At 42.2% G+C, this 23,523-nt stretch overlaps 1 long non-coding RNA gene across 1 annotated transcript in view; it reads right to left on the bottom strand.

The window, feature by feature from the left end:
• The window catches only part of LOC105554851, a 42,904-nt gene extending 19,476 nt beyond the window's left edge, over positions 1 to 23,428 (bottom strand). The window contains exon 1 of the long non-coding RNA XR_001008387.1: positions 23,194 to 23,428. This is a non-coding gene — a long non-coding RNA (uncharacterized LOC105554851). The remainder of the gene's footprint in view (positions 1 to 23,193) is intronic.
• Between the last annotated feature and the right edge of the window lie 95 nt (positions 23,429 to 23,523).

Raw genomic sequence — 23,523 nt, 5'->3', positions numbered from 1 at the left:
TTAGGATAAATACTTATAGCAATGGGGGTTTCAGGACAATTAACCTCTTGAACATAAGTAGATATGCTCAAGAAGGCTATCCCAAGGACAGGGCTGCATGCACAAAGATAAGAGACCAAGTTAAGTTCCAGTCAAAACAGACAGCCCTATTTCCTTCCTAGTAGCATCTGTACAGCATAAATAGTGAATGAAGTCATGAAAAGATCCTCAAAGGTCTGTGTTAGAGCAACTGTGGTTAAAATAGGAGAGTAGGAAAAGTGAGATTCTCCCGTTAAGTTACTAATAATTCAGACTTAAGACTTTTTAGAAAGATGATCATCTTCTATTTCTTTCAGGAGCCATGGCTGTAGACCTGGAGAGAGGCCAAAAAACACCTAGGCTTTTTTCAAAGGTTGGGGTATCCACATCAGTCAGCAGCGGCTTCTGCAGCAGCAGCCACAGAAAGTGAGTAATGGAAATTAAAGGATAGAGATGTACAGGAAGTCCTCTTTCCTCACCCAGAGAAGGAAGAAAACTGCAAAAAAAGAAGGTCAACCCCACAATCAAGGTAGAGCTGCTCTAAAACCTGAGGTAGCCAATGACCAACACAAACCACCTCGCCCTTCTGAGACTTAGCTCTCCTGTAAAGGAGAAACCACACTGACCCTGGATCAAAATCCCCAGACAGTAGAAGTGACCTTGGATTTCAAGAAGGAGCAAATTACCTCTGCTAATGCAGATAAAGAGGTCACCATTTTTGGTTTTCAGAATTTCACAGCGAAAATAGTCCCATTCTTTGGCCTCTATTAGCCAGAGGCCCAGATGACCCTGTGTCCCTGAGATTAGACATGGCTTTCCCATGGCCTCTTATGAGAACCTGCCCAGAAATAAGTGTTTTGTTGTTGTTGTTGTTATTGTTTGTTTGTTTTTTAGACAGAGTTTCACTCTTGCTGCCCAGGCTGGAATGCAATGATGCAATCTCGGCTCACTGCAACTTCCACCTCCTGGGTTCAAGTGATTCTGTCTTAGCCTCCTGAGTAGCTGGAATTATAGGTGTCCACCACCACGCCCGGCTAATTTTGTATTTTTAGTAGAGACAGGGGTTTCACCATGTTGGCCAGCCTGGTCTTGAACTCCTGACCTTAGGTGATCTGTTCACCTTGGCCTCCCAAAGTGCTGGGATTTCAGGCATGGGCCACTGTGCCTGGCTGCAGTAAGTTTTTAATTACCAGAGTCAGTGGTTCCTATCATTGATTGAGCTTACTGATTGGACAATAAGAGGGTCATATGTGGCTGTCTCCGGCCATCACATTAAGGTGACACTTGAGCATGACATGAGGTCTGCATTCTCTACAATCAACTGGATTTGTCCCACTGCTTCCCAGCAAGAGCAGAAGCATGCTTGTGCCAGTTCCTAAACACCATCATTTCATTTTCAGCCCACATCCCTCCCCTGCTCAGATTTCCCACCATCTAAAGCAGCAATCCTCAAATGCTAGTGTGTACAAGGATCTAAGGCACTTGCTGAAAATGTAGATTCCTGCACCAACCCCAGAGAACCAGAAGCAACCCCTCTAGGGTAAAGCTTGAGAATCTGCTTTGAAAAAAGATCTTACATGTTTTTGGATAACACTTAAAGATGGTCCTAGAACAGTGCTTCTGGAAATTTTAATATGTAAGCAAATTAAGAGCAGCTTGTTAAAATGCAGACCTTTAAAAACTTTGTGCGGGCTTGAAATTCTGCACTCATATGTTCTCCCAGAGAAGCTGAAGCTGCTGGTTCTTTTGGCCATACTTTGTGTCACCAAAACCCAAAGGATTTCCAGCCTGTATCTGGGTCTAAGAGAGCAAAAATGTCACAAACACACATAGTTTTAACCTTCCCTGATTATCTGTGGACTAGAATCTCCTCCCTTACCTCCAGTCAGACAGGTCCCCATGGATGAGGGGGTACTGCTCTGCCTTGTATGTCCTCAGTTTCCCTCTATGGAACTCTGTTCTGATCTCAAGCTCCCACTAGACCTGCTATTAGAAGTGCTGAACACTGATTTTCTGTGAGTATAAAGTAGTTAAGAGAAAAAAGAAACATATGTGAGGCTGTAGAGTTTCCATCTGTAGACATCAAGAAATGAGTATGAACTGTTAGGCATTCCCCAAGATTGTTGTTCAAACATCCTCCCAAGTTTGAGACCTCAGATTCTTTCAGGTGATATTCATATCATTTACTCTTTTTTTGTTTTTTGTTTTCTTTTAACTTAGAAAGTGAATTGCAGCAAGCTTTCTCCTGAAAGAACTGCAAAGATGAACCGTGACCTCTTTCTATATTCATAATTTTTGTCTTAGGGTTAAAAAGACTCCTCCAAGGACAGAAAATTGTACCTAATGATACAGCCTACGGCGCATGCTGTTCCTTTTGTCTACAGTACCTTCTACCTCTGGCTCACATGCATTCTGGTCACTGATGCACCTCCAGTTCTCACAGCTTAGTAAATTATGGTGTAGTGATCACGTCTATGTCCCTACTTCCCCAATCAAATTCTCTGAGCTATGCCAGGGTGAGGATCTGGCCCTTTTCATCTTGTAATTCCCAAAAGTTTGTGGTGGAGTGCAGAGATGACCACTAAATGAAGGAATCACTTGTACTGGTTGAAACAATATTAATAAATACTTTAGGCTCTGTGGTGAACACAGATCAGTAAATAAATGTTGGGCAATCTTCCAGACTCTCAGTGACCCACAGGATATTTGTTCCCCCATAGGGAGCACAGCTAGAGGTCCTTTACCTACCCTGCAGAGACACTGATTTGCATGGGAAGGCCTGGTGCAAGGCCTCTGCTGGGTATGAGCAGCAGTACACGCCTTTGAAGAAGCAGTACACGCCTTTGTGTGCTGTTCAGAACTTGGAGCTGGTTGGGGGCCTCCAATGCCCTGTGCTGACAAGCTGGCCTGGGGCTTCTCCTCGCTAGGGTCTTCTCTCAGTGTCTCAAGGTGTGCACATCTCTTTCTGGGCACACAGACAATGGGCTAGACAAGCATCTCTCTCCTCTAAGGCTTGTCACCAAGCATTCCTTCCAGGGGGTGGGGTTTGGGAATTCCCACTTAATATAGCCCACCTTCTGTCATTTGATATTTTCTAACACTGGAGTGGTGGTTCCCAATCTCTTCACCATCAAGGAGGCTTAGTTTCTACCCTCTCTATTTTAATACGGTTTTAACTACCAAACAGAATCCTCTAAGTGATCATTTGTTTTCTTATACTGTTCATCAGACAGATGTAAAGAAATAAGTGAGATATTGAGATCCTAGTCTGGGCTAGCTGAGTTATGGGGGCTGCTAAAACTCTAGTAATAGGAACAGCTGTCTGCCTTCCATTCTCCTGCTATGGCAGACACTTATTTCCTTTAGAATCAGACCCCCGAGATACATGATTCATAACCTTATGGCTAGAAATAAGAGGACATGATCATTCTACAGGTCCCTTGCTCCCTTGAATTACCTCTCCTGGGCCCATTAAGAACAGGCACATGAAGAAAGAAATCCAGGGTTGAGCCACAATCACACAAAAATCTGTCCACAGATAACACCTCAAGGAGGTAGGGCCTACCCACCTGAGTCACTGTTGTCAACATAATGCAACCTAACCATCCTGTTTTGCATTTAGCTATTCAAGACTTTTGTAACCAGTCCCTGTGGTATGGGTTCTGTTTTCCCAATTGTACCCCGACTGAATCACTGGGTATCATGTCAGAGGAGTGGGACCTACTTAACCTCTTTTCCCTGGTGTCCTGGAGCCCAGGGGCTCCTATGTGGTGATGGGTGCCAGATACCTTTCCTCAACTAGGAAATAGGGGTCCAAATTTCCATAATATGTATAGATTGATTTCTTTAAAACTTATTTGTTGTCAAAATACAAATACCCTGGGCTTAGGAAGAAATTAATACTTACCAAGACTATGTCAAATAAAAACAACTACCACTAACTGAAACTGCTTAGTTATCAGATATATTATACATATTACTCTATGTAATCCTCCCAACAAAATGATATCAGCTAAGAGATGAGAAACTGGTGCCCACACCAGTGAAGCCCCATGGCATAAGTCACACAGGCAGGAAATGGTAAAGCAAAAATCCACACCTAGGTCTTCCTGGGCTTTGCCACAATGCACACTGGCTTCTTCACTGTGGATATTGCCTGACAGAATGAGTCTCAAGTAATTACAAGGATTCATCAGAAGGGAAAAGCTGACATGACCAGAACTAGAACACAGCCCAGGGAATGCAAATCTGGGTAGATCATGGTACTTGAAGCCCAAGGATCATTTGAAAGAGGTCAAAAAAAAAAAAAAAAAAAAAACCAAAAAAACGAACAAACAAAAAAACTAAAATGGAGGTAAAACTTAACTATAGCTTAATTTTTACTTCAAAGACTGCTCAACTCATTTTGGGAATGTGAGGGGAATTAAGAAGATTCTGGATAGGTTTGTAGAAGAGGCAAGGTGTGTGTGGTGTATGTGGGGACAAGGGGAGCAATTATATCCTAGACCGTATCCAATAATTTTCTGGGACGAAAGAGAGCAAATGTAGACGTGAGGAAGTAGTAGCTTGAGTGGTGTCAGGTGCCATAAAGGAGACCAAGGGAAAAACCTCTGATGACCATGGGGATAGTGTAAATTGAGTAGCAAAAGAAAGGAGGACCACAGAAGTTCAAAAATGATGAGAATTGAGGAAATGAAGACAAACACAGACAACTTCACTGCAGCAAAAGAGAAGATGGTGTTACACAGGTAAACAGGATCAAGAAATGGCTTCTTTTTTTTTTTTTTTAATTCGGAGTCTCGCTCTGTCACCAGGCTGGAGTGCAGTGGCGTGATCTCAGTTCATTGCAACCCCCGACTCCCTGGTTCAAGTCTCCTGCCTCAGCCTCCGGAGTAGCTGGGATTACAGGCATGTGCCACCATGCCTGGCTAATTTTTGTATTTTTAGTAGTGATAGGGTTTTGTCATGTTGGTTAGCATGGTCTTGATCTCCTGACCTCATGATCTGCCCGCCTCTGCCTCCCAAAGTGCTGGGATTACAGGCGTAAGCTACCACCCCGGCCTGGCTTTTTTTTTTTTTTAATGGAGTCTAGCTCTATTGCTCAGGCTGGAGTGCAGCAGTGCAATCTCAGCTCACTGCAATCTCTGCCTCTCAGGTTCAAGCAAGTCTCCTGCCTCAGCCTCCTGAGTAGCTGGGACTACTGGCATACACCACCGCACCAGCTAATTTTTGTATTTTTAGTAGAGATGGGGGTTTTGCCAATTGGGCAGGCTGGTATCAAACTCCTGACCTCAGGTGATCCACCCGCCTTGGCTTCCCAAAGTGCTGGGATTACAGACATCAGCCATCGTGCCTGGCCAAGAAATGACTTTTAAAAATGCTGATTTGAAAGCAAAAGAGAAGGAAATGGAGAGAGATTTATGATTTTAAGAAAAAAGAGGAATATGAAAATATCCAACTTAAAAAGAGTTATGATCAAAACTATAGTTGGTGTGGAATAGGCTGTTTTCCTAGAGAAATATTTTGGAATCATTTGTCTGTCTTCCCAGATATGGGCTCAGCTTCCTACAACAAGAGATCATGTTGGTCTTGATTACCCTATATCCATGGGAACTAGCACAATGTCTAACACAGAACCTTAATAAAACTTGTTTCTTAGGAACTCTTTCAATATTTGGGAAGTGAACTCTTAATGGGTATCTTCAATGCTCCACGCCCTTCCTCTATTGCAGAGATATAGGGTAATTTCCATGAGGAGTTTGTAAAGATCTGGGTTTCTGAAGAAGGTGCTGTCTCAGGTCAACAAAACAGAAGGATCAACTTTGCTCTTTTCACCAGCCAAAGGGCAGATTCTAGAAAGATGGTTTTAAACCTTCTCTTTCTGCATTTGTAAGTGCGCAAAGATCCCATGCCTTTATTTCTCTAGAACTGGTTTTTCTTCCTCACAAGTCTCTAATCTATAACCTTAGTCCAGTCCAATGGACAACACCATGAGGAACCTCAAACGCCTTTCCAAAGAGATTTAGATTTTACTCAAGAGGTGAAGGGGAATCATTAAAGATGAGTAGGGGAATACTACAGTCAGAGTTTTTTGTTAGAATATCACTGAGGAGGCCAAAGACTGGAAGTGTGACAAGGGAGTGAGACCAAATGCTCAGATAAAGGTAGGGAGGCAATTGTTATAGTCCAGAACTGAAACAGGACAGTGGAAGTGGAAATGGAGGGAGGGGACAACAAAGACATGTTTAGAGATATCAGAAATTGACAATTAAAATAGGCATACAGGAAGGGAAAACATATCTCATTAATTAACAAAGCACTGGCATACTGGATACCAACAGCAAATAGCAAAGAAATTGCTCTGTGTGTGTGTGTTTTTCTTAAGGGAAAAAAATGAGGATAAAGGGAAAAGAAAGTGATGTTACTAGCCCTCCATGTAATCTCCAAATATCTCTTCCCAGTAGTTCCATAACTGAAGGGTCAGGATCTCCATTCACGGATCTTTCTGTGGTGCTCTAAAGGGGCAGACTGAGGACTTTAAGGGCTATCACTTTCAGGTGGCTTTCTAAGCACGAGAATTCGTGGGATGAAGAGGACATGGTTATTCTTTACAGATTTACTGAAGTGAATCTGGGGGCTGATTGATGACAACACCGTGTTGATCACAGAGATAACAAAGGGGCTGAGTGTAAGATAATGGAGTTCCTGAAACCCCTATGATGAACATGTCCACCCTTCCTTTTCATCAACTGCTGGTCCCTATCTTATCCTTCTCCTGTCCCAACACCATTATTCCTAAATCTGAGCTCAGGCTTGCCAGCACCTCTAGGAGTAAATCACAAGACTGAGACCAGAGCAACAAGCAAAGCAGAGATAAATGACTCAATAAGACAGCCACAGGAGGCAGGGCAAGGTGGCTCACGCTTGTAATCCCAGCACTTTGGGAGGCCGAGGCAGGCAGATCACATGGTCAAGAGATTGAAACCATCCTGGCCAACACGGTGAAACCCTAGCTCTACTAAAAATACAAAAATTAGCTGGGCATGGTGGCATGTGCCTGTAGTCCCAGTTACTGGGAGGCAGAGGCAGGAGACTCACTTGAACCTAGGACGTGGAGGATGCAGTGAGCCGAGATCATGCCACTGCACTACAGCCTGGTGACAGAGTAAGACTCCATCTGGAAAAAAAAAAAAAAAAAAAAAAAAAAGCCAAAGGAAAGGGACTAGAAGAGAGAGAAATACTAAAGAATAGAAAATCTGGGCCAGGTGTGGTGGCTCATGCCTGTAATCCTAGCACTTTGGGAGGCTGAGGCAGACAGATTGCCTGAACTCAGGAGTTCGAGACCAACCCAGGCAACATGGCAAAACCCCATACAAATACAAATACAAAACATTAGCTGGGCATGGTGGTGCATACCTATAGTCCTAGCTACTTGGGAGGCTGAGGCATGAGAATCACTTGAACATGGGAGGCGGCGGAGGTTGCAGTGAGCCGAGAATTCGCCACTGCACCACTGCATTCCAGTCTGGGCAACAGAACAAGGCTCTGTCTAAAAATCAAATCAAATCAAATCAAACTCTATCACCATCACCTGGGTAGTTCCTTCCATTCTCCTATGACTTCCAATAAGTCATTAGCAGGTCACCTATCATCTCTTTAATTTCTTCAAAAACAAAATCTCAAACTTGCATTTGGGAAACTGAGAAACTTTCAGGAAACACAGAAACATGTCTTCAGGACCTTGGACAGCAGGAAGAAAAAAAAACAGCGCCCCCGGCCCCAGCCCAAAGCAGGACACTCACACCAGCAAGACTGCTGAGGAAATGTGACATCTCAACATGCTGATGAGGGAAAGAACGAATAAAGGGCCATACAGTCATCAATGGAGAGTGTTCAGGGGAGGTATGAAGACTCAGGCTACAACAGTCAAGAGGACCCCTGGGCCCTACAGAATGCCTAGTCCGACTTCCTAATACTCTAAGCCAGAGAAGGACATTCTCTACACCTACATTACAGCCAACTTCCCTCTTCAGACATTGATTTTTAAAAGAATATATAGAATAGAATATTGAGACTTTTTCAAATTCCTTAGGGAAAAATGCATAAAAACAGAACTTGCAGTTCATGGATCTAGAAATAGCCTTACAAATGATAAAGAAAATTTCACAAAGGTAAAATATCTCACCAAGGTAGAGTAACACAAGAGTTGTTGACCCAGGATTAGTCCTTGGACAGTTTTTTAAAATTTATAGTTGATGAGTGGCTAAAGATCTGGATGATTCTTCTAGCTCTGCCACACACCAGATGTGTGACCTTTGGCAAATTACTCAATCATGCTGGGTTCCTTCTTTGAACTGAGCCCCCACCCCCACCCCATGTGTTAGGCACTGTTAGGGAATGAAAAGCAAAATCAATCTCCATGCTAAAGTAGCTCTCCAGTGTAGCACAGTTCAGACATGAAAATATCAATAATCCAACAATACTAGTTAAACATATAAAAGTAGTATAGAGAAAAACATTAACAACCTGACGTTTAGAGCAAGATTAGGAGGGCTTCACAATATAAGCAAAGGGAAATCCAGGAAGAAGAAAGTAAAAGCATCAAGCGGTGCAACAGGGCATTAGATTTAGGAAACCATCAATAATTTAGTTTTGATGGATGGCAATGGTGGGGAGAGATACAGGGTAATGAAACCTATCATATACTGATGTTGTGGAAGTCAAATGAAACAAGTCACTATAGATAATCATTAGCTACTATTATGCCAACAGCTATCCCTATGAGAAAAAATTTTCTTAATTTAATATTTATAGAAAACCTATTTGCTCACTATACTAGGGGCAACTCCTTTCGGTCCCTTCCTAAAGAAATAGAGCCAGTTTGAAAAACAGGGAAATCAAGTTCCATACTTTCCTAGTCTATGAAACACCAGTCAAGAGGTAAAAGTGCTTCCTCTATCCATATCCTGATTCTTCCACTGAAATGTCAATTAGTGGAGCACATCTTTTACTTGTGTGATTTGAAAACAAGGCTTTGCCTATAGACCAGGGTATGCAAGGGATCACCTCTGGGACGATCTCATGGCACTGAGCACTCAAGCAAGGTGGTAACGTAAGAGTCAGACTTGATAAAGTCCATTTCCCAGGACCACTTGACAATAACGGCACAGAAAAGTGGTCTGAGGAATAATCTTCACGCTATTACCATTTTCAGCATCTTGTACTTAATACTAATTTTCTTAGTTTCCTATAATTAGGTATGTACACATGAGCTAGTAGCAGCCACAGTCCTACAATCTGACTAGTTCATGCCCAACTCCATGCCTGCATCACGGACATCTGGCTATTGTAGTGTCACAGAAAGTCTCTTCTCTGGTGAAGAGTATCTAGAGACACCCATGAATTTTAATATCTATACCCTGTACTGGTTTGAACAGTGTCCCCCAAACTCAGGTCCACCCAGAACCTCAGAATGTAATCTTATTTGGAAATAGGGTCTTTGAAGATACAATCAAGTTAAGATGAGGTCATACTGAATTAAAGGTGGACCCTTAATTCAACAACTAGTTTCCCTGTAAGAGGGAAACTTGGATGCAGAGAGACACACCCACAGAGATGGAGGGAGAGATTGGAGTGATGAGTCTACAAGCCAAAGAATGCCAAAGATTGCCGGCAAATGCCAAAAGCTGGGAGAGAGGCATGAAACAGATGCTCCCTCAGACCCTCCAGGAGGAACCAACCTGGCTGACACTTGGATTTCAGACTTCTGGCCTCCAGAATTTTGAGAGAATACATTTCTGTTGTTTTAAACCACCCAGTTTTTGGTAGCTTGTTAAAGCAGCCCTAGGAAATGAATGTATACCACCACCACTCCACAGTACATCTATTTTCCTTCTATGTGCCCAACTTTTTTATCTTCTCAGAGGATGGTTATAAACCCTAGTTATTGTATCAACACACGGGAAGGGACACTGAGCAGAACAGCAGGAGAATGAACAATTAGTATCAGATTAGCAACTTCACAGGTAAGGTAAAGGGCATGAGAATTTACTTCTGAAGGCTCTATAATATGACACTCTTTAAAAACCTTGTGGTTTTTGTATATACATCTACGCGTTCTTTGATATGCTTCCTTTGAAAAGGCAGAGCCTAATTCCCCTCCCTTTGAGTGTGGTCAGTGCTCAATGACTTGCTTCTAACAAACAGAAGTGATAGATGTGAATTAGGTCATTAAAAACACTGTAGCTTTCTCCCTGCTCTCGCTCTTAAATCACTTGCTCTGGAGGATGCTAGCAGCTATGCCATGAAGACACTCTAAAAGGAGATTTATGTGACAGGAAACACACCTGCTGCCTCAGGCACACCCAGCACACTGCCAGGCACATGAGTGAACCACCTTGGAAGAGGATCCTCCAGCCCTGCTCACACTTTCAGAACTGCAGCCCCAGCTGATATCGACTGGAACCACATTAGACTCTGAGCCAGAGCCACTCAGCTATGCCATTTCCAGATTCCTAACCACGCAAACTGTGAGACAAGTTTATTGTTTTCAACCATTAATCTTTGGAGAAAAACAGGGCAACAGATAACTAACACAAGAACCTTTAACATAGTCTTCAAGTCCTTGTAAGTACTCTTCCTGCCTACAAGATACCCACTATGTGATTTCTTCCTGCCTCTAACATACCTCTGGAACAAGTGCAATTCCAAATCCCTTAATCCAAGCTACAGCATAGAATTCACAGGACCTCTGCCTTTGTCCTCCTCCAGCTCAGACACTGACGTCCATATCATGAATGCGCTAAGAAAGGGAGAATCATGAGTGGAATCCAGTATCAGTAGCTGGGAGCAAAGGACACTTGAGGTAAGGGTCCTCGGGTTTTTCACTGTGCCTGTGAAAAAAATTAAAGTAGGAAAGAAAATTTAATCATTTAAAACAAACATTCATTGAGTATATTCAGTGGCAAGCATAGTACCAGACAGCAGGCATAAAAATGGTCCCTGCTTAGAAATTCACAGGAATGACAAATAGGTTTTGTAACAGAAGCTACTGCTTAAATAGGTTTTGTAACAGAAGCTACCATTTATATTCCCTTAGACCAAGATCTGGCTACAGAATTTGTGAATCCCTGTGCAAAACAAAAACGTGGGGTCCCTTGTTCAAGAATTTCAAGCGGATAGCAGTAGACCAGGAAACCAACTCCACAGGTATATGCCCATGGAGCTAGCCCTGCCTCAGGCATTCACCTCTGTGTGAAGGCTACTAACTGCTCTTTCAGTAAACTTTTTTCTGGCTGACTGGGATGCTTAATTTGCACCAAAGGAAAGCTTAATATCCCTGAAAGCAGCACTCAACCAACGGCAAAATGGCAGTTGGCAAATAAATGCTCCAGCTTCTTCCCCCCTTGGATGGTATAACTGAGAACTATTCCAGTGTTGAGTTTTTCAGTGGGATTGAGATACAAATGTCCACAGTGTAACTGGGAGATTTCTTAAAATCACCTCTAAAATAAACTACTTATACTCACATTCTTATCTCACAGTCTGCTTCTTGGTAAACCCAAACCATGACATCTTTCATCTTTTGAGCCAACTCTAACTTGGAATACAGTACAGTGAAAAAAATCTAAAGCTGCATCTCATTCAACAGGAATGAATGTAATATAGTAACATTGGTCCTCACCATGGCAAGGAAAGTGGTGGCTCTTCAAATCTGAATGATGAAAGACCTGTGTTTGGACTTTGAGACAAAAAGCTGTTAATGAAGGCTGTTAACCAGCAGTTACAGTGTCTTATTCGTTTTAGAGTTACTTCTTTCCATAATGTACAAGTGGATCAAAGGGTGGCAAGACTGAAGGTAGGAAAACCAATTAGGAAGTGAGAAACACGCAACTGGTAAATAGGACAGGATATCTACCTGAATGACCACCCACATCATTGACCAAAATGGAGAAAGCACACTAAGTTATCAAGAATAAATCAATCTGTGTTGCATAAGTGGCCACAAGTACTGGGATCACCTACCCATTGAGCCCCTAAATTTAACTAGCAAGGAGTGGGAAATAAAGAAGGCCAAGGGACCAATGATGAGCACCGGGAACTGATGGCTCTTTTTGATACTAAGACCAAATTAGGAACGCGAAGCACTGACAATGCTGCCCCATCCACCACTGATTTTTACCAAGGAGTACTTAGCAAAATCAAAAGAAGAACTTGTATCCTAAAGATGGTATCACAATGGGCCTACTGAAAACTAAATCTTATGACTTCTTAGGAATTTAGAGATGATCACTCCACGAGACACTGAAATAGTGTCTAGCTTGGCAAGGTAGAAGTCTGTTTCTCTGACATGTGATGGTCTTGTTGTAAGTAGTCCTGGACTAAAATGCTGTCAGCAACATAGACTTCCTCAGTGTTCCTGCTCTGGAACTCCCAAGGCAGTGGTTCCCAAACTCTGCTGCACACTGAAATCACTTGATTTTTTAAAACAATGATATCTGGCTTCCACCCTGAGACATTCTCATTTGATTGGTACACATGGTGTGACCTGGGAACTGGGATTTTTAAAGTTCCCCAGGTAATTCTAACATGCAGCAAAGTCTGGAGATGACTACCCTAAGGAACTGGGCCCACCACATGGTCTGAGAGGGCTTACCGCCATACCTGCACTGCACTCCAAACAGTGGGACAAAGCAAGGGGCATGAACCAGAAGCTGCACACACCATCTCTGCTCACCCTCACTGGCCAGTCACATGGCCATACCTGGTTGCATGAGATTCTGAAAAATGTAACTTGTATTCATCCAGCCATGTGCCCAGCTAAAAATTTTTATTCAGCAAGAAGAGGAAGGCAGGTATTGGAAGATAACCAGCAATCTCTCCCACCCCGACACTTGTCTTTTTCAAACAGAAGCAGCCCAATGTGGCAAAAGTACTGATCCTTAGATTTGGAGACAAAACTCAACAACGGGCTTCTCTGACTTTTGTCAGACATCTTACACATCACATGTAGATATAGTCAGAGACTGTAACGATTCATTGCCAGTGGGAGGAAGATGCAAGCTTGGAGATATGCATCAGAATGACTACCCATGCAAATTCCTGAATTTGAGTGAGGTGTTGGAGGAATCAATTGTTCTATGGGACAAAATCAGGTGCAATATCAAAATTCCATGTACCCACTCAGTTGACTGAATACAGTGAAACATTTCCAGTACAACAATATAGGAAAACTTCAAATAATGGAGTATTCTCGAAATTCCACTAAACACATCATCTCTGGCCTGAAACTATCTTGTTAAACTACTTGTTGAGACTCTTCAGTCTAGATTTGCTTGGTGCTGCCTTTGCATTCAAGTCCTGTTTTCCAGAAGAAATACAGACATAATCCAATTGTAATTTCATCACCATGCATCTTGGATGTTGCAGTTAGCCTAAATAAAATATACTAATCATATGAGTGACAGTGATTTTTTTTAATCATAAAAAGTATTATCAAGCTCTTTATAAATAACTTTCATATTACAAATATGGCATTAACTAAACCATTGCTTTACAGAAAATCACTTTTATGACACTAGTATTATACACTGTTTAAAAGTTTAAAAAGGTAATTTGTTTGAAGTCACATAACTAGTAAATTACTAGTTATAACTTAAGAATAAATTGAATTAAGTTATAACTAGTAAAGGACTAAACTTCTAGACTTGAACTTCTGATGGTCTGACTTCAAAAATCTCTTATTTTTAAAATTATAGCATGGAGCACCATGTATATCATGATACAGCTATATTACTTTTCAGGGTTTTCATATCTAAGTAATTTTCTCCTCCTGTTCCACTTCCACCCTCCCATTCACTCTCTTCTCTCCTAGTAGACAAAGTCCTTACCTGTCTGCCAGTCCCCAACCCCATGCATGCATTACCTCATGGAAGGACGGAAGGCGGACAGGGAAGAGAGGACCTCCTAGCCCGCCACCTTCCAACACACCTCTGCAAAGCCCAGGCCCTTTCAGGCACCCCAGTCACAGCCACACCAAGCTTCTAGCTACTGCTCAGCACACACTTACACCTGGTTTCCCTGTACTTCTCATTTGTAGTTTTGGTTTTTAGTCTAGTTCAGACATTCATTCAATTCACATTAAGTATCCATTTCCTCTCTGATAGTCTTGTCTCTGGTCCCTTTTTTTATCTTATCCATTTGGACTTCTATTCCTAAGCAAAATATTCTAAATTCTATTTTCATACTCTTACTCCTTAGCTCAGATCACCAGAAGTTCCCTACTATCAATACAAATTGGAAAATCTCTGGTGTGATTATGAGATCATTCAGTATTTTCTTTGACACTATTAGACAACATTGAGTTTGCCTAACGTCAGTACTAAAGGCCAGGTTGTAAAATAGTAAAACCTGCAGCAGTCTCTAAGGCAAGTAGCTGTTTATTATAGTAGTTATGCGTTGGGGAAAGGAAGACTTAAAAAATCTTCTAAGGAACATTTTTATAGATCTGTTTACTTAAGTAAAGCATATACAGGAAGATGCAGGAATCATAATAAATGCTTATGAAGCAAAACTAAATGCACTGTACTACTACATCCAGATTCACATACAAAGGACAAAGAGCTTATATCCAGACTGTATGTGTCTGTTTTCGCACTGCTATAAAGAAATACCTGAGACTGGGTAGTTCAGTTTATAAAGAAAAGAGGTTTAATTGGCTCACGGTTCTGCGACCTATACAGGAAGCACAGTAGCTTCTGCTTCTGAGGAGGCCTCAGGAAATTTACAATCATGGCCAAAGGTGAACAGAAAGCAGGCACATCTTAAATGACAGAAGTAGGACAAAGAGAGAGAGCGGGGAGGTGCTATACATTTAAGCAACCAGATCTCACAAGAACTCACTATCACAAGAACAGCACCAAGGGGAAAATCCACCCCCAAGATTCAGTCACCTCCCACCAGGCCCCACTTCCAACATTGGGGATTTTAATTCGACAGGAGATTTGGGAAGGGACACAAATCCGTATTACAGACTGTATGAAGAATCCCTCCAGTCCAGGCGTAGTGGCTCATGCCTGTAATCCCAGGGCTCTGGGACGCCAAGGTAGGAAGAGTGCTTGAGGCCAGGAGTTTGACACCAGCCTGGGCAACATAGTAAGACTCTGTCTCTACAAAAGGAAAAAAAAAAAGGAACGCCTCCAGGTACAGGGGATGCTGGATACAGAGTCAAGGGTGATTATTCCCCAGTTTTAAGATTTAATGTCTGCCCTCTTAGGCTTTGGACTTGCTTGGGGCTTGTTAACCCTTTCTTTTGGCTTACTTTTCCCTTTTCAAATGGGAATGTGTATCCTATGCCCATCCTGCCATTGTACCTTAGAAGTAGATAACTTGTTTTGATTTCACAGATGGAACTTCGGACTTCTGAGGTGATGCTGAAACAAGTTAGGACCTTGTGGACATGGGGATTAAATAAATGTAGTTGTATGTAAGAAGAACATGGGTTTGGGGGACCACAGGCAGAATGCAATGGTTTGAATGTCTGTTCCTTCCAAAACTCATGTTGAAACTTAACCTTCAATGTGGCAGTATTGACAGGTGGGGTCTTTAAGAGATGTTCACGGATTAATGGGTTATCATGGGAGTTAGACCAGTGGCTTTATAAGAGGAAAAGAGACTTCAGCCAGCTTGCTCTGCTCCTTTGCCATGTGATGCCCCATACCACCTCAGGATTCTGCAGAGTTCCCATGGGTAAGGAGGCTCTGACTAGATGCATCCCCTTGACCTTGGACTTCCCAGCCTCCGGAACTGTCAGAAATGAATGTTATTTTTTTTCTAAAAAATAAACAAAAAACTCCTTCATAAGAAAAAGGTTGATGACTCAATGGAAAAATGTGAGCAGAAGAGATGTTTCAGAATAGAGAATACCAAATGGCCTATAAACACAGGACAGTATATACTATCTTATTTGTAATCATAGAAAATACTCAGTAAAAATGGCCAAAATTCAAGTCTGAAAACACCAAGAACTGAGAGAATGTGAAGCAATGGGGACTCTGCGCTGCTTGGAGGAGCCGCTGTGAGCCGACACTAGGGAGAATGAATGGATCTGGGAACAGAGATTAACATGTAAATAGTTCTCTTTGACAGTGAAAGGGTCTGTTCAGGTGTGAGTAGTTCTGAGTCTTACAAAGGAGGGCAAGAAAAAACAACAGTTCCCCTTGGTGGGTGTAGATCTCAGGCAGATAAAGAAACTTCAACTTATTTGAGAGAGGAGGTAGGGGATGGGGAGGTCCCAGAGAACTTTGGGTTTCTTCAGTTCACTATGCCACAGCACCATATTTCTGAGTATGAGTTCTGAGCCCCACAAACAGCACTTAACCATAGACATAGTGATGTAAGTATAAAATATACACTAGGTTTCAAAGACTTAGTATACAAAAGAACATAAAATATCTTATTTGTAATTGTTTAAAATTGATTACATGTTAAAATGATAATACTTTAAATATAATGGGTTAAGTTGGTAAAATAAAATATATTATTAAAGTTAATTTTACCTGTTTTTCTTTACCTTTTTAAACGCAGCTATAATTAGAAAACCTAAAATCATACAAGCAGCTTGCATTATATTTCCTTTTCTGAGACAGTCTCGCTGTCACCCAGGTCGGAGTACAGTCGCGCGATCTGGGCTTACCGCAACCTCTGCCTCCTGGGTTCAAGTGATTCTCCTGCCTCAGCCTCCCAAGTAGCTGGAATGAATTACAGGCTTAAGCCACCAGGCCTGGCTAATTTTTTTGTATTTTTAGTAGAGATGGGGTTTTGCCATGTTGGCCAGGCTGGTCTCAAACCCCTGACCTCAAGTGATCAACCTACCTTGGCCTCCCAAAGTGCTGGCATTACAGATGTGAGCCACCGCACCTGGCTCACTTCCATTGTATTTCTATTGGACAGCACTGCTCTGGAGAAAAATTAAAATTCTCCTTTTATACGATATTTTTAAAAACAAATATTTAAATGTAAGGAATAAAAAATATTGTAAGAAAACCCAAGAAAGCAAATTAGAATCTGGAGGTTAGGATGGATTTCTTAATGAGGACAAGTAGGGGGGTGTGTGTGTGTGTTTGCATGCACGGACACACGGATAGGGCAAGCACACATGCATGTGTGCAAATGTATGCAGACTGATAAAATCAACAATCCAACACGAAAAATGGTCAAAGGATAGAATTGAAAATGCACAGAAAAACAAATCTGAATGGCAAACAGTAACATAATCAAAATTACTAAAGGAAGAGAAAACATAATTAAAAGTAACTAAGACTTCTCTTTACTGGCTGGAAAAAATAACATAAATAATATGTATCTTTGCTGGGCAAGTGGGAAGGGGGCAGGATCATACATTGTTGTAAGGAAGTGTAAAAGTTAACAGCCTACTGAGAAAGCAATATGGCAACATCCATCAAATTAGAAATATGCCATATCCTTCAACCCAGAAACCTTTTTCACAAAAATCTACCAGCACATGACATGTCTTCAGAAAGGTATTATTGTAGTACTGTGTAGCAGAAAAAAGAGGCAACTAAGTATCAATAGGAAATGAAGGAAATAAAAGTAGGAAATGAAGTAAATGCCTATCTACTGACAAAAGGTTAAAAAAATTACCTGCAAAACAAGATCTGCTATGGAATTATTAAGGATTATAAATAAAAATATTAGCAAATTTTTTTTTTTTTTTGAGATGGAGTCTCGCTCTGTCGCCCAGGCTGGAGTGCAGTGGCCTTATCTCAGCTCACTGCAAGCTCCGCCTCCCAGGTTTACACCATTCTCCTGCCTCAGTCTCCCGAGTAGCTGGGACTACAGGCGCCCACCACCTCGCCCGGCTAGTGTTTTTTTTTTTTGTATTTTTTTAGTAGAGACGGGGTTTCACCGGGTTAGCCAGGATGGTCTCGATCTCCTGACCTTGTGATCCGCCCGTCTCGGCCTCCCAAAGTGCTGGGATTACAGGATTGAGCCACCGCGCCCGGCCACAAATTTTTAAAAATATGAAAATATCAGCAATAGCACCACTGTAGGAAAACAGACTACAGTAGTTCCCTCTTATTCTTGGGAGATATGTTCCAAGATCCCTGGATGTCTGAAACCACTGATAGTACTGAACCCGACTGCTGTCAATAGGAACTTTTTTTGGTGATGTTTCCCACCCACAATTTTAATGACTTTTCTATCTTAACTAAGTGCTTAACATGCACTGTGGCTGCAACTTTTTCATTTTGAAGTGTGACAGCAAAACTAGCAAAAATTTCTTTTTCCTTTATAATTTCGGGGATAGAAGATTTGTTCTGACCACGGATCTTAGCAAACTCAGCATTTAAAAAATTTCCTTATTAAGTCAAGAACTTTTACCTTTTCACTTAAAAGAAGCACTTTATGGTTTCTCTTTTGTATATCCAAGTTGCCACCATTAGTACTCTTGCACTTTGGGGCCACTATCATGTAAAATAAGGGTTCCATGAATATAAGCACTGTGATACTTAGGCAGTAAAACTGATAACCAAGAAGGCTATTAAGTGACTAATAGGCAGGTTGTATATACAGTGTGGATACTGGGCAAAGGGATGATGCAAATCCTGGGGAGGGATGGAGTGGTATGGCATGAGATTTAATCATGTTCATCAGAATGGTGCGGCGTGCAATTTAAAACAGGAATTGTTTAGGTGCCCATTTAAAACTCAGGAATTATTTCTGATATTTTCCACTTAAAATGTTCAGATTGTGGTTGCCAAGAGTAATGAAACCTTGAGAAATGAAACCGAGGATAAGGCGAGGACTACTGTATTTCATGATATGCTGGTGTGGATCAAAATAGGTGCAACCTTACTGAGGCAAGGAAAATCACCTGTTGACCACTGAATAGGCCCCACAGACAAAAGCTCCTTATCTGAGGAATTTCGAGGGGAACAAAGACTACCTGGTGACCACCAAATGGGCCAGACTGAGGCGAAACTCCTTTTCTGGGAATTCAGAAGTAATTAAACTTTCCTAGTATCTAAAGTCTGGTTCCAGGCCTCTTTCAACTTTTACAAGTAACTAAAATTTCCATATATCTCTGAAATGCCGTGCCAAAACTCATTTTACTATCCTAAGCTCCTGCCTTAAGGTTCATAAATACCTCTAAAGAAAAATCCAACGCCGGGCGCAGTGGCTCACACCTGTAATCCCAGCACTTTGGGAGGTGGAGGCGGGCGGATCACGAGGTCAGGAGATCGAGACCATCTTGGCTAACACGGTGAAACCCCCGTCTCTACTAAAAATGCAAAAAAAAAATTAGCCAAGTGTGGTGGCGGGCACCTGTAGTCCCAGCTACTCGGGAGGCTAAGGCAGGAGCATGGCGTGAACCCGGGAGGCGGAGCTTGCAGTGAGCCGAGATCGTGCCACTGCCGCCAGCCTAGGTGACAGAGCGAGATTCCGTTTCAAAAAAAAAAAAAGAAAAAAAGAAAAATCCATGGCAGCATACTCAGTCCTCTTGCTGAGACGCGCCACTACACTCTTCTGCAGTGTTCTGTTACCGCCTAAGGGGTTCACCTTGGCCCTGCCTAGACAGAGTCAATTCTTCGAGACAGGGGAATTGTGATAGAGAAAGAGCAATTCACGCAGAACCAGCAGTGTGGGAGACCAGACTCCCTGAGCATGGGGGCGCAGAGTTTTAAAAGATAACTTGGTGGGTGGGGGTAAGTCAGTGAGCCAGGAGTGCTGATTGGTCAGGGATGAAATCACAGAGAGTCAAAACCGTCTTCCTGCACTGAGTCAGTTCCTGGGTAGGGGCCACAAGATCAGATGAGCCACTTTGGGCAGCCAAGGTGGGTGGATCACCGGAAGTCGGGAATTGGAGACCAGCCTGGCCAACATTATGAAACCCTGTCTCTACTAAAAATACAAAAATAAAAATAAAAAAATAAAATTAGCCAGGCGTGGTGGCAGGTGCCTGTAATCCCAGCTACTCAAAATTTTGGCTGAGACAGGAGAATCACTTGAACCTGGGAGGCAGAGGTTGCAGTGAGCTGAGATCGTGCCATTTACACTCCAGCCTGGGCGACAAGAGCAAGACTCCGTCTCAAAAAGAAAAAAAAAAAAAAGATGAGCCAGTTTATTGATCTGGGTAGTGCCAGCTGACCCATCAAGTACAGGGTCTGCAAAATACCTCAAGCACTGATCACAGGAGCAGTTTAGGGAGGGTCAGAATCTTGTAGCCTCCAGCTGCATGATTCCTAAACCAAAAATTCTAATCTTGTGGCTAATGTTAGTCTAGGTAAGAAGGAAGTCTGCTTTGGGAAAGGGCTGTTATCCTCTTTGTTTAAACTATAAACTAAGTTTCTCCCAAAGTTAGTTCAGCCTATGCCCAGGAATGAACAAAAACAGCTTGGAGGTTAGAAGCAAGATGGAGTTGGTTAAGTTAGAGCTCTTTCACTGTCTCAGTCATCATTTTGCAAAGGCGGTTTCAGTTCTTCCTCTCTAATAAACTTTCCTTTTTTCAAACCTACACTGTTTGTATGTATGGTAAATTCATTTTACCAACCTGTGAGTTGACCACTTCCCGGTGCCACGGCTCTGACACCTTGCCAGGCACTTACGGAAAGATAATTGTAAGAATCTAATAGAATTTTAAATTTCCATGCCTTCCAACCCAGCAGTCAAACTTCCAGGAATTTATCCTACTAATATAATGGCACGACGATCTAAAGATATATTTGCAAGGATGTTCTCCACAGCCTTTATTTAATAAGATGTGGAAAGAACCTTAAATGTCTACTCAAAATTGTTGAATAAATCACGTCTACAAAATGAATAATGCGGACTTGAGAAAGAGTGAGGTAGCTCTATGTCACCAAACTGGAACAATGAAAGATAGCCACTATAAAGTATAAAAAGCAAGCTGAAGACTGTCTCTATGTTTGAAATTTTTCATAATAAAAAAATGAAAAAAAAAATGGAGGACGATTAGATATATTGCCTTTTCATGAGTAAGAATCTCACAAGTCTTGGACAATTAAACCCCGCCTTCATCCCTCGCATCTCATCATATCTGACCTCAACCAGTTTCCTACCTACACTGCTTATATGCCCATTTGCTCTATATGACTCAGTCATTTCAAGATTGCTTCTGTTTTCCCTTCTTGATGTAAAAACAGTATTAAAAATGTATATTTAAAATTTGTTTAATTACATCCCATTATTACAGTTCATTTTTGCATATTCCTGTGTTGAAAATCCTTTGGTATAAATCAACATCAAAACTCAGTGTTATTCCACTTTTCTTGAACTGTAATCCTTTTTAAACAAGGAATATAGCCTTTCTTGTTTAGAGAATGTAAGCACATTCATAAATCTTGGCAACTTTGAAAGGCCATAACAAATTTGTGGTAAGAACTCAGATCCCCTTTATTACTGTAGTAAATAGACAGATGAAATTAAGAGATTATAGTTTGTTTTCACTTTCCCAATTACTATCGCTTGAAAAATACTGGATATTTCATTACTATCCTATTGGGAGTCGGCAAACTACGGTCTACTACCTGTGTTGGTATGAGTCAAAACCTAAGAACGGTTTTTACATTTTTAAATGATTAGGGAGGGAAGGCCAGAATCCAAGGGGAGTATTTCATGACATTTGAAAACGTTATTAAATTCAAATTTTAGCATCCATAATAAAGTTTTATTGGAACACAGCCATGCTCATTTGGCTTTTGTTTTTGGAGACACAGTATGGCTGTTGCCCAGGCTGGAGGGCGGTGGCCCGATCTCGGCTCACTGCAACCTCTGCCTCCTGCCTTCAAGCGATTCTCACGCCTCAGCCTCCCAAGCGCTGGGATTACAGGTGCGCGCCACACGCCCGGCTAATTTTTGTATTTTTAGTAGAGACAGCGTTTCGCTGTGTTGGCCAGGCTGGTCTCAAACTCCTGACCTCAGGTGATCCACCCGCCTCGGTCTCCCAAAGTGCTAGGATTACAGGCGTGAGCCACCGCGCCCAGCCTTCATTTACTATTGTCTAATGATGTTTTCATACTACAAGAAGAAAGTTCAGTATGGACCACAAAGCCAAAAAGATGTCCTCTCTGGCTCTACAGCAAAGATTTGCCAAGCCCTGTTATATACTATTTGCGCTTCATAATTTTATAGTTTTACCTAGGCAGTCTCCATTTTTTCCTTCCATATTCAGCGTAAAATCCCCTTAATATCAGTCTCTAGGCAAGCTCATTCTTCATAATCCTTAGAATTGGACCTCCTCTTGTTAATTTCCTTAGTCTAATCACAATCCTCCTGGTTATTTACAAACCGAACGCCAGAAAGGAGGGTTATCAACATCTTAAGCGCCACAAATTAACAAATCAAAACCAAATCTCACTCTCCCTCCGAAGCCAGGGCTAAGGAGGCTCACTGCCCAGTTAGTGGCTTTCAAACTACCCTTACAAGTGAGGCATCTTGTGAATTAGAACAAGTGCTGCTGCTAAAATCCCTAATGGATACATAGCAACGTGAAAAAAGGTATCAAATGTAATTTTCTCAAATTTAATCTTCAATTGTTGGCACAAAAAAAGGAACAGTAAAGGTAGACAACTGTAATTAGCATGTGTGATCCCAAATCTTTATACCTTAGATACTGGATATTTTCTACAAGTAAATAGTTTCTGGCTCCCAAAATGAGAGGTTAAATAATGCAGGGTGTTTGTAAACAGCAGCACAACTTACACCGGAAATTAGGGCACTTTCTCACCAAGGAGAGTACATCAAAATTTGCTCATGTCTTTCAATCAATGTTCTCCAGGACTAGTGCTGGGGGCGGGGAGGCAGAGCAAGCTATCTTTTCTACCAGCCGTGTCACACCCCTCCTAGCACTAAACCCTTCTCCTCAGCCTCTTCACACCTCTACCCACTACTAACCCCTCCCCAGCCCCATCACCGCTTCCCAGGCCCCTGACACCTCTCCCAGCATACTCTTCCCGGCCTCATCACCTCACCCACTTCCTCCAAAATCACAAGACCTGCTAAGCTTCCAGCAGCAAGCGCGCAAAGCAGGGAGGCTGTAATGCAAAAGTCCGCAGTCCCTACACAAACACTATCTGCTCCTGCGGAGAAACTCAAGTCACAGCCCCAGAAGAAAGAACAGGCCTGGGCTCTCACCCAGTTAACGAGCGTTTATCCAGCGCACGTGTTGCGGTCGGACCCCATGCGAAGGAGCTAAGGACACAAAGGTGAGCAGCAGAGTCGCGGTTCCAGCTCTCTCCTGGCCCCCACTCCAGCGGGGTAGGTAGACAATTCCGGTAAACTTCGCCAAGCAGGGGCAGGACAAAGAGTATTTGAAGTCTACCCGGGGGAGAACTTACCTAATCCTTGAATGTTAAAAGGCTAAAACTCCACTAGTCGGAAGTGACGTGCCAGCTGAGCCCCGCAGGTCCGCCACGTAATTGGCCGCCGCCACAGCTAGCCACCCTCTCCCCGGACTGGCCCGAA

This window comes from Mandrillus leucophaeus, unplaced genomic scaffold (assembly GCF_000951045.1).
Source record: "Mandrillus leucophaeus isolate KB7577 unplaced genomic scaffold, Mleu.le_1.0 Scaffold660, whole genome shotgun sequence".
Taxonomy (NCBI): domain Eukaryota; kingdom Metazoa; phylum Chordata; class Mammalia; order Primates; family Cercopithecidae; genus Mandrillus; species Mandrillus leucophaeus.
This window is presented reverse-complemented; position numbering and strand designations above follow the sequence as displayed.